This window comes from Puma concolor, chromosome E4, assembly GCF_028749965.1.
Source record: "Puma concolor isolate L17-30 chromosome E4, mPumCon1.1.hap2, whole genome shotgun sequence".
NCBI lineage: Eukaryota > Metazoa > Chordata > Mammalia > Carnivora > Felidae > Puma > Puma concolor.
Window position 1 is genome coordinate 31,498,511 of NC_141683.1, and position 13,098 is coordinate 31,511,608.

Here is a 13,098-nt window from a genome sequence, read left to right on the forward strand (position 1 = left end):
CACTGCAACTACTGTCAAACCACTCAACTTCCCAGTAGCAGGAAAACAAACAAATTCAAATATAAATTCACATCTGAAGTTTACAACTTCACAGAATATAGCATATTCTGCAAAAATAAGGAGCAAAAATTTACCAACCTGCATTTTCCTGTTTTTTCTTCTTGTCCATTGTTCATTATTCTCTCTGACCACACTGGGGGTGAGTTACTAGGAAGACACTCATTTGAAGTTTGTGCTCATTTGGTGCAGATCTGGAAATCTAAGGAGTACCTTAGCATTTAAGTAACTGCAAGTCTTTGTTTTTCAGGCTGGGTTTTATCTGGGGATTTAGTCAATTTTTGTTAATGCATGGTTTAATACCCAAAGTCAGATCTTGTCACACTGTTGTCCTTAAAATTAAACCATGACTTGGGATTGTCCATCTCTTAAAAACTAGACTCAGTGCTCTCTGGCCAAACTTCAAGTCCTTAGATGAATTGTTTCCATGTTAGCCAATATCTTGGGTCAATGGAAAGCCTGCTGGGGAGGAAGTCATGATTCATTACTGCTTATAGGCTGCATTCCAGGAATGACCCTTTACGATGAGGGTAATTGTTGCTGTGGACAGGCAAGGCGTGATGATCAGAGGTACTTATGAAGGGCATGGGGAATCAGTAAGTAACTCCTCCCAGGTCCCCACCCCCTTTGTTTCGAGCCTTCTTATCTTGGCTCCCCTGTCCTTCAGTTAAGGTCAGATGCACAACTTTCTAGGTGTTCACTGACTATAAATTTCTGGCCAAAGGTAGATGCAGTCTAGTTAAAACCTATTTTCTTCCATTTCTGCCTCCTTCAATCTAAGTTTTGCCTTTGCCTTGGATTTTGCCAAATCTTCAACAAATTATAATTACAACCTGATACTTTTTATGATGTCACTCATATCCAGGCTCGGTGAAACATAGTGTTTTTGTCTTCAGAGACAACAGGCATCAGCTGAATCAGTTGCTTTCTTGCCATCCACAGGAGCTTCAAATTTCTCAGTTTGAAACAGAGAACTCACTGCTCAGAACTCCATCTTGATGTAGACAAGCCCATAATTTAGGATCTGTCATGTATAATATTCTATTTCCAAGTACTGATTTCTGTATCATTAGGTGTTTTTTTTTTTAAGACATAAATGAGAGAAATTCAACTCAAACTGACTTACATAAGAAAAGGCCTTAGGCTGAATCCAGATGTCCAGTGAAGGCTTTCTCTACCTATTGCTTCAGTTTTGTCTATGATGCCTTTATTCTTTGGAAAGCTGTCCCCTAGCCATGGCAAGTACTCTGGCTTGAATCACCCAGATTAGCAGCTTCAGCAAAGAAAAGTTTTCATTCTCACTGGTTCTAGCCAAAGCCTCCCGACATTTTCTAGGTGTATTAGTTTCCTAGAGCTACCATAACAAATTACTACGAAGTACCTGGCTTAAAATAATAGAAATTAAAATAAAATAAATAGAAATGTCACAGTTTAGGAGGCTAGAAGTCCAAAATCAAGGTGTTGGCAGAGACATGCTGCCTCTGAATGGTCTCAGGTAGAATCCTTCCTTGCCTTGTCTAGCTATTGGTGTTCCTTGGCTTATGACAACAAAGCTCCAGTCTCTGCCTCTGTTGTCAGATGGCCTTATTCCCTGTGTCTGTGTTCAATTTTCTCTCTTATAAAAATAGCAGTCATTGGATAAGAGCCCACCCTAACAGAGAATAACCTCATTTGGACTTAATTTCCAAATAAGGTTATATCCCAACATTCTGAGCAAACATGAATTTTGGGGGAACTCTATTCAACCCAGGCATCAGGCATCATCAAGTTCTTTCTCTTCATAGAGCCTTTGCACTTGCAAATATAACTAAAATTCTCTAACTCTTATTACTTCTTAGATTAAATGCCACTCCCTGAAAGAGGAGTATAATCTAAGGTAATCTCTTCTTATTATTTTCTTTCTTTTTTTTAATTTTATTTTTTTAATTTACATCCAAATTAGTTAACATATAGTGAAACAATGATTTCAGGAGTAGATTCCTTGATGGCCCTTACCCATTTAGCCTATCCCCCCTCCCACAACCGTCCAGTAACCCTCTGTTTGTTCTCCATATTTATGAGTCGCTTATGCTTTGTCCCCCTCCCTGTTTTTATATTATTTTTGTTTCACCTCCCTTATATTCATCTGTTTTGTCTCCTAAAGTCCTCATATGAGTGAAGTCATATGATTTTTGTCTTTCTCTGACTGACTAATTTCACTTAGCATAATACCCTCCAGTTCCATCCACATAGTTGCAAATGGTAACATTTCATTCTTTTTGATTGCTGAGTAATACTCCATTGTATATATATATACACCACATCTTCTTTATCCATTCATCCATCGATGGACATTTGGGCTCTTTCCATACTTTGGCTATTGTTGATAGTGCTGCTATAAACATGGGGGTTCATGTGTCCCTTTGAAACAGCACACCTGTATCCCTTGGATAAATGCCTAGTAGTGCAATTGCTGGGTCGTAGGGTAGTTCTATTTTTAGTTTTTTGAGGAACTTCCGTACTGTTTTCCACAGTGGCTGCACCAGCTTGCATTCCCACCAACAATGCAAAAGAGATCCTCTTTCTCCTCATCCTCACCAACATCTGTTGTTGCCTGAGTTGTTAATGTTAGCCATTCTGACAGGTGTAAGGTGGTATCTCATTGTGGTTTTGATTTGTATTTCCCTGATGATGAGTGAAGTTGAGCATTTTTTCATGTGTCAGTTGGCCATCTGGATGTCTTCCTTGGAGAAGTGTCTATTCATGTCTTTTGCCCATTTCTTCACTGGATTATTTGGTTTTCGGGTGTTGAGTTTGATAAGTTCTTTATAGATTTTGGATACTAACCCTTTATCTGATATGTCATTTGCAAATATCTTCTCCCATTGTGTCGGTTACCTTTTAGTTTTGCTGATTGTTTCCTTCACCATTCAGAAGCTTTTTATTTGATGAGGTCCCGGTAGTTCATTTTTGCTTTTGTTTCCCTTGCCTTTGGAGACGTGTTGAGTAAGAAGTTGCTGCTGGCAAGATCAAAGAGGTTTTTTCCTGCTTTCTCCTCAAGGATTTTGATGGCTTCCTGTCTTACATTGAGGTCTTTCATCCATTTTGAGTTTATTTTTGTGTATGGTGTGAGAAAGTGGTCCAGGTTCATTCTTCTGCATGTTGCTGTCCAGTTTTCGCAGCTCCACTTGCTGAAGAGACTATCTTTATTCCATTGGATATTCTTTCCTGCTTTGTCAAAGATTAGTTGGCCATGTGTTTGTGGGTCCATTTCTGGGTTCTCTATTCCGTTTCATTGATCTGAGTGTCTGTTCTTGTGCCAGTACCATACTGTCTTGATGATTACAACTTTGTAATATAGCTTGAAGTCCTCATTATTTTCTATAGTATGTCTTTTGGTTTCCTTCTTTGAATTTACTACAACATGTGATTATTTGTTTCTTTTCCTTTAGAAGAATACAATCTTCCTGAGATTGTAGAACCCTTGTCCTTTTTTTTTTTTTTGAGAGAGAGAGTGAGAAAGTGTGAGGGAGGGGCAGAGGGAGATGGAGAGGGAGAATCTCAAGCAGGCTTCACACCCAGTGTGTGGAGTAGTGTGACACAAGGCTTGATCTCATGACCATGGGATCATGACCTGAGCTAAAACCAAGAGTTGGATGCTTAAGCGACTGAGCCACTCAGACACCTATGTTTTATGTACTATTTTGTCCTTACCATCTGGCATTATTTTTGACACATGGTAGAATCTCAATAAAAAGTGTTGAAGAAATAAATGGAGGGATGAATGGATGGATAGATGGATGAATGGATGGGTAGATGGATGGATGAATAAAATAGGTAAATATAAACAATGGGCATTTTCTACTTAATTATACTCTGTCAACCAACATTTTGCACTTTTCTTTGAAAAATGATGATTATATTATATTTTATATACTTATCAATTTGTAAACTCAATGTCTGTAGAAAATATTGAAGGTCTTCTATGTGAGGTGATGTCTAGGAGAAAAAATGAGAACAATACTTGTGTTCAAGTATTCAATACTTGTGTGATTCAATACTTGTGTCCCAAAGCTTATAATTTTAGAAGAAACAAATTAAAAATCAATAATCATCCTTAAAATTCTTATCCTAATGGTGGGATTAATTCAATGGCTTCTACATATTAAAAAATTGCAAAGTTTGGGTTCATAAAGAGTTTACATTTATACTGAGTAGCAATAACAAGCCTCTCTCAGAGGGTCTGGCACATAATAAACACTCAATAAATGTTAGTTGGATAAACTAATGAATAGTTTGTAAAATGCCTGTAATGGAAATTGGAAGCAAAGGAATACAATCATTATTTCTAAGAAACGGTCACAGTATTTTCAGAGCTTAAACTGATAAGAACCATTAATACCTACAGTGTTCATGAGGTGTTTTTCTACAAGAATTCCTGGTTAGACTGACTAGTGTTTGGCATGGTCTGTCTCGCTATTTGAAAATGTGTGGGAGAAGGATCCAAAAGTGACAACCAACTTAGCTGGGATTCTCTCATTTTAATTTGGGGACATTCCATGACCCCTTTCAAAGAAGAATTGATTAGTAGATTTTTACAAAAAATTAATTTCTCCGTCTTGATAAACAAGAAAAAGCTTAGTAGTATACTGGAAAATATAAGGCGTGAAAATCACAAGTTTCATATAACCTATGGGCTAGGCTGCAATGGGACATTTAAAATATATACATATTCTTGTTCTCTGCTAGATAAGGAGAGTGAAATTTGACTTTTTTGACATATTACTAAACATGTCTCACGACAGTTTGAGCCATGGTGTTGGAAGTTTTCTTGGCAAAAAGCCCGAGGCTATATTACTAATTTATCAACCTTACCATGCATATCTGAGCTTGCTTTGTATAATTCTCCTGCTCTCATGCTCTTGGGCCCTTATATTTATTCTCCATATTAGGAGTTAACAGTGTTTCTCCTTTTTAATACACCTGCCTTTAGATGAATAATTTTATTCATCACTGTCCAGGAAGCCTTTGAAAATTCTTTTGTTGATCAGTTACACAGCTGTATCCTGATCCTAAGACCAAGTTGAAGGCCCTTAATAACATACTCTTTCACAGCTCCTATTTTCCATCCTGGGAAGTTCCCCTCATCGCATATATGTTACTTGCAAATAATTTTTTGAGTTTTTGACATGATCCTGAACTGTCAGGCTGGCACTTTATTCTCCCAGAGATGAAGGAGCAGGAGTGATTAGGTTTTCCCTCCCCATCCCTTCCTATTTGCTCAAATCTGTGAGCTGTTCAGAGAGGAGTCATTCCGACACGTGTCACAGGCACTGTCAATTAGGTTAATAGACAAGCAGGCAGGGCCCTGGCATTGAACTGTGTCATTTGTTGATGCTGGTATACTCAGAATGAAAGCAAGAGAGTCAGGATCTCTCTGACTCATGGTGTGTTCTTTTTGAAGAGGGCATTGTGATTTTTGACAGAGAAAGGAAGGAATTCAGACAAAAGAAGGGAAGGAAGAATTTGTTATTTCTTACCACCAGCCAAATCCCTGGTTCCTGTGGCCAAGAATATAACTTTAATTTATAAAACAAATACAAATCTAGTTATGTATTATTTAAAATTTAATTTGGAGTAATACCATATCTTTGGAGTCCAATTCTCTATTTTACAAACATGAGAAAACATGAGAAAAATAGGAATTGTGTGTGGGGGTTGCCCTATGCAAATTCCATCAGTTATGTGTATGGTTAACACAAATATGGGTGTTGAATAAAACTGGACTTTATTGATTATATATACATATATATGTATATATATACATATATATACATATATACACATATATATACATATATATATACCAATTTTTAAATTATGTCTGCTGAATATTAATTATTATGTTATAATAAGGTGTGTGTTATGATTTTAGCAAAATATATTATAGGAAGGAACATAAATATAAGACACAAAATAAGTATAAATTGGATCCCCAAATTGTATGACAATGATGTTGTCAATATACAGCTTAAAACCTAAAGTCATGCCCCATTGTGTCATCTACAAATAAGCTGAAGGCACAAATTATCAAATTAAAAAGACACGAGAACCCAAAATCATGCTGAAGGGATTCTTGCCTGTTTTTTTAATCCCAGAGTAAAAGGTCCCCACTAAAGCCCACCATCCAAAAAATGTCTATAAGGAATACACTTTAGTTATGCTGACTCTTATTTTCTTAATGTAATAGTTTGCCTGTCACCAAGAAGAGTTTTGGCATGAATACTTTCTAAGTTCCAAACTGTTAGCTTCAAGAACAGGAACAACAACAACAACAACAACAACAACAACAACAACAACAGCAAAGAATGTATGCACAACTTATCAGCTGGTCAGCATGATAATTCACGTGAAGGCAGCAACCTAAAGCCCAATGAAAGTTCTTTGAGAATGACCTAATGCTCATTTAGAGTTATGTCAATGGTGACAGGAATCATAAATAATTGTGACTGAATAGAGGTTTCATCAGAAAAGAACTCCAATTGGAAATAACCAGGGTTGTATTCTGTTAAATCTAAAAGGACTTTGCTTCTGACCCTGTTCCATCTTTGCCTCCATACAGCTTTAAAATTTCTTTTCTAACTGAAACAGCATGTAATCTTATAATATTTCTATCAAAAGAGTCTCTTGACCTCTCATTCTAATCTAGCTTGTGCTCCATTTTTCTGTTCCCCTTTATAGCAAAATTTATTTTAAAAAAACGTTATCCATATTCCCCGCATCCAATTCTTTTCATCCATAGCCTCTTTAACATACCAATCCTACTTCAGTTCCTTTTAACACCACTAGTCAAGTTCACAAATGATATCTATGTTCTCCAACCTAGTGTTGAATTTTCTGTCATTTCTTTCACTGACATTTTATGCCCTAACTTCTCAGCATTAGTCTTCCATAAACAAGTGCTGGTTTTTATCTTTGACTTCTACTTTGACTTTTATTCTTTGACTTGACTTCTACTTTGACTTTTATTCTTTGACTTGACTAAATGCTCATACTCTCTCTCTCTTTCTCTCTCTCCCTCTCTCTCTCCCTGTGTGTGTGTGTGTGTGTGTGTGTGTGTACGTATATTCCTCCCTTTCTCTATCTACTCTGTCTTCCTTGGTGATTTTATTCAACCCTGTGTCTTTTTTTATGCCTCCCTGCATAAGGACATGCACTATTCTCACAGCTATCACCAGAATATTAATACTAGATATGCCTGACTTCTTTCGCCTATCTTTGTAGCATTGGGAATCATGCATGCTATTGTTGCATGTATTAGTGGTTTGCTCTTTAACACTGTTGTGTAGTATTCCATTGTATGACTATTCTACAATTTTTATTCTCTGTCTATTGCTGATGGAAATTTGGGTTGTTCATGGTTTGGGGATATTATGAATAAAGATGTTATAAATATTCTTTATCAGGTCTTTTGTTGGGTATAAGCACTTATACATTAGAGTGGAATTCTTGGATATAGGCATTTATTCATTTATTCATATCCAAGGATTCCACTCTTGGATATAGGCATATTTAGTTTTTTGTAGGTACCACCAGAAAGTTCTAAAATGTTTGTATCAAGTTGTACTCATAATCAACATGAGAGACTTTTCTTTAATCTAAATTTTCACTAGAATTTTATAGTGATTTTAAATTTTAGCCATAGGGATTGTAAAATGGTATCTCATAATTTTAATTTGGATTTTTTTCCTAATGGCTAATGATATTGAGAATCTTTTAATTTGTTTAATGTCCATTTTTATATCTTCCCTCGAGAGGTGTCTTTTTAAGTCTTTGCTTCTATTTCTTTTGAATGTTTTTTTATTATTAACTTGAAAGTTACTTTTTAGAAATCCTAAAATGCTTTATGTATTTTATGTATTTGAAGTACCATTTTCCAGTCTGTGGCATGTTTGCCTTTTACTGTCTTCATAGTGTCTTTTGATTAATAGAAATTCTTACTTTTAATGAAGTCTGGTGTACTGATTATTTCTTTTATGATCAGTGCTTTTTATTTATTTATCCTGCTTTAAAAACTTTTGCCTTTCCCAAGGTCATAAAAATATTATCCTATGGTTTACTTTAGAAGCTGTCAGATGTAGGTCTATGAGTTATCACACTTGTGTGTGTCTGAGGTGGGGGTGAGGTAAGAGTCAAGGTTCATTATTTTCCATGTGGGTATATAATTGACATAGCACTGTTTAGTATAAATATAATATTCATTCTTTCCCCCAGTGAATTTCAAATTCTTGTTATAAATCAGATAATTGTATTTCTGTGGGTGTTTCTGACCTCTCCATGTGCTGGTCTATATTTGTGCCAGACAATGTTGTTTTAATTACTATAGATATATAGTAAGATATATCATATATCATATAGATGTATGATAAGTCTTGATATCTAGTAATATAAATCTTCCATTTCTTGTCTTCTTTGATACTGCTTTTACTGCTCTAGGTCCTTTGCCTTTCCATATAGATTTTAGAACTAGTTTGTGGATTGTTACAGAAAACAAACAAAAATAAATAACAACCACTGTGACTTTGACATGGATTACATTAAATACAACAATTTGAAGAGAACTGTTCTGTTTTGAGTCTTCTAATTCATAAATATAGTAATAAACTATAATTTTCTGGGGTCTTTAATTTCTTTAATAATGCTTTATAATTGCTAGGATAGAGTTCTTGAAAATCTTTGCTGTTTACTCTTAGGTATTTGATCTTTTTGATGTTATTGCAGGTGATTCTGGGTTTCAAATTTCATTTCTACTTGTTAATTGTTACTGTGTAAAGTACATTTAATTTTAGTATGTTGACCTTGTTTTCTGAGATCTTGATAAATGCACTTATGAGATATAGGAGACTTTTTAGAATTCTTAAGTTTTTCTAATAGATTAAAATATTGTTTGTGACTAAAGATAGTCTCACTTCTTCCTTTCTAGTATGAACATGGAATTTTTGTTTTGCCTTATTGCAGTAGCTAAGTTTTTCAGTACAATGTTGAATAGAACTGATGAGAATAGATTGCTTTGTTCCTAATATTAGGGAGAAAGCATTCAGACTTTCAACATTAAATATGATGTTAGCTCTGGATTTTTCTTAGATGAACTTTTTAGAAAGTTTAATTCTATTCCTATATTTCTAAATGTTTTTTTTCCAAATCACAAATGATATTAATGGTTGTATGTATTAGTATTTACATGTAATGTAATAAATGTAAAGTTATATGTAAATAACTGTAATATATATAAACAATAAAAATATGTATAATTATTATCTTAATAATTTTATATGTTATTAAAAGGAATTGATTTACATGATTGTGTAGGCTGAGAAGTCCCACAGTCTGCTGTTTATAAGCTGGAGATGTAGGAAACTGGTGGTGTAGTTTATAAGGATTGATGGTGTAGGTCCCAGCTGAGGGCAAGGGAAGACTGATGTTTCAGCTCAACCAGTCAGGCAGAAAGAGAGAGAGGATTCAACCTTCTAACCTTTCCCCACCTTTTTTTAAATTCAGGCCTTCAACAGGTTGGACAATGCCCACCCACATTGGAAAGGACAATCTGCTTTACTCAGTCCAATTCAAATGCTTGTCTCTTCTGGAAACACCCTTTTAAACTCATTTAGAAATAATATTTAACCAGATATCTGGGCATCCTGTGGCCCAGTTAAGTTGACACATAAAATTAACCATCATAGTCATTAAATATTATAATTTTAGACAACGTTGGATTTGATTGTTGACATTTTGTTACAGATGTTGTGTGCGTGTGTGTTCATGAGAAACATGTCTGTCATTTCCTTTCTTGTGATGTCTATCTAGTTTTCATACTCGGGTAATACTGGCCTTCTTCAGTTTCCTGAAAGCATTTGTGTAAAAATGGCACTCCTTCTTATTTAAAACTGTAGTAAAATTCACTTGTGAGACCTAAAGTTGTCTTTGTTGGGAGATTTCTTTTTAACTATGAATTTAAGTTTTCTAATAGATAGATAGCTATCCAGCTTATCTATTTCTTCTTGACTGAGCTTTGGTAGTTTGTACCTTATTAAAGAAATTTGTCCAGTAGTTAAGTTGTCAAAATTGTTGGTATAAAATTGTTTACAATAGTACCTCATTACGTTCTGAAAGTTTGAAAGATCTATGGTGATGTCCCTCTTTCATTCTCATGTTGTTTAATTGTGTCTTCTCTTTTTTTCCTGATCAGTCTACTTGAGGTTCATTAACTTTATTGATTTTATCAAAGAATCAGTTTTTGGTTTCATTGATTTTATCAGTTCTTTTTTCTGTATCTTAGTTCATTAATTTGTTCTTGTCCATGTGGTCTAAGAATTAATTCTTCATGCTTTAATTTTTTTTAACTTATTTAAAAAATTTTAATGGCCCATAATGTGGTCTATTTGGTGACTGTTCCATGTATACTTCAAAAGAGTATATATTCTGTTGTTGTCGGGGGAGTATTGTATACATTTCAGTTAGGTAAATTTGCCTAAGAGTGGTTGTTCAGTTCTTTTATATATATTTGATGGAATTCTCACCAACTTCTCATAACTATTATTTAAAAAGGAATACTGAAATTTTCTACCATAATTGTGGATTTAAAATTTTTTCCTTTTAGTTTTATCAGTTTTTGCTTCATGTGTACTAAAGCTGTTACTAGCCTCAAGTATGTATAGGCTTGCTATGTCTTCTTGATGCATTGATACTTGTTCTTGTGAAATATTTCCTTTTTGTAATAATCTTCATGCAAAGTCTACTTTGTCAGATATTGATATAGTCATCTAGGTGTCTTTTCTTCCACTCAGTAAAATGCGTCCACAGAAAAATTCTCCCATCTTACTATGTAGTTTCATAATTTTGCAAGTACATATACTTGTATACTTCCACTGTAATCAAGATATTGAATAGTTTATCACCCCCCAAAATTTCCCCATGTCCCTTTATGGGTAATTCTTCCTTCCACTAGCTCCTAGTGACAACTCATCTGTTTTCTGTCTCTAGAATTTGCCTTTTCTATAATATTCTACAAATGGAATCATAGAATATGTTGCTTTTTGATTCTGCATGATTTTCTTAACCTAATGATTTGGGGGTTTGTCCACATTGTTGTATGGGTCAGTAGTTTGTTCTTTTTTTTTTTTATTGCTGAGAAGTATTCAATTGTATGCCTGGCCCAGACACCATTACCACCAATTTTCCAATAATGCTCTTTCCAAATTCTTGACTATTCAAACGTTTAGCCACTGGACATGAATAAGTATAGACTGTACCTCAGACATCTCTTCTTTGAGGCAAATTAACAGATAGCTGCACTGCTTGAATTTCTGCCCACTGGAACAATTTCCCTTAACAATTGTCCTTAAGGATTACTCCTGAGTAAGGCTATAGTGATGCAGTTGTTTACTTTTGACATATCATGTGGAACTATCTATAAATTAAAGCTGACATTTTATTCATTATTATGAAAGAGAGAGAAGGTAATCTTGCGAGAGTAGGAGACATGAAAATCTAGGTTACTTTCTCAGAAACTTATCTGTGTGTTCAGGATCTGGTCATGCCTGATTCCATATGCAGTATTTCTTGATGATGAAGTTCAGTGATGCATGCCCAGCTTTATGGCTTGGTAGGCCAACAACTCATATGCATGGGCAGCTCATATGACCTGACTACTTGGTAGTCTGTGATCAAGTGCTCAGTCTTTAGTAGGATCCAGTGTTAAGTCAGAAACTGTATCTAAAAAATAGTGTAATTAACTCCAAAGAATGGCATAGTTTGGTTCCAAAATCCTCAGTGCATGAAAAGGTTTATTCTGGGTCCATGCTTTCCATGGGTTGCTTCCAGCAAATAATAAGTGCTGTAATATACAGTAAGCAGGCTCAATGTCTCTGACAGCTTGAGGTCTCCTTAACAGCCTTGCTGAACTACTTTTTTTAGACTGCATGGCTGTCTAGGGTACTTCTACCAACCTCCCTTTCCCCTCTCTTTCACTTGAGAGTCACACTTGCATTGTAGACTGACTTACCTTCCAGCCTCTGCTGACTCTTTCTATTTTGTCTCACACAGTATTTCTCCTAATACAATTTCTACATGTCTAATCTTGTTACAGAGTCTGCTTTCAACTCCCTGCTCTTGGTTCAAGCAATAGTCTTCTCCGTGTGGCAACTGCAATGGGCTCCTAACTAGTCTCCATATGATCCTCTATCCCCCAAAATCTATCCCACAGATATTTTCATATTTCTACTTTTGTGGACTTTAGGACCAAAAGATCTCAAATAGTCACTAAGTTTATGGGATTTTCCCCATAAACTTGCTCTCAGCAGGACTTTGCTGGCTACACAAAAGAAATAGGAGTCTTGGCTCCTTTCTTTCAGAAATATTACTATACACACACACACAGACACACACAACCACACATACACACACAGACACACACACACACACACACACTATATATATATATATATATATATATATATATATATATATATATATATATAAAATAGCTAAAGATAATGTAAATTTCATAACTTTGAGGCCCTTGCCCTTCATGTTCATTAATCTTTCCCAGAGTTTATTTAGAACTGTGCTTTGTACATAGCAAAACTTCAATAAGTATTTGTGGAATGAGTTAATGAAGTAAAACAACCAATCACAGGGTCATTCCTTCATTCAACAAATATATATTGATCATCAGCTATGTGTCAGGCACTATTCTAAGTGCTGGAGATGAAGCAAAAAATAAAATAGGCAAACATAACTGTTTATAAAGCTTATGTTTGTGCATGTGTGGGACAGACAATAAATAAAACAAATTAATAAAAGAGATGATAGCTTAGATAGTGAGAAGCATCATTATGGAAAATAAAGCAAGAGGGATAAGAAGAGAGTCATAATGTTGGTGGTGGACCTCACTGAGATGATGACATTAGAAAAGAGCAAGAATTAGGAGCAAATGAGGGGGTAGTTAAGCAGGTATTTGGGGAGAAGATCCAGGTAGAAGGAAGAGCAAGTACAAGTGCCCTG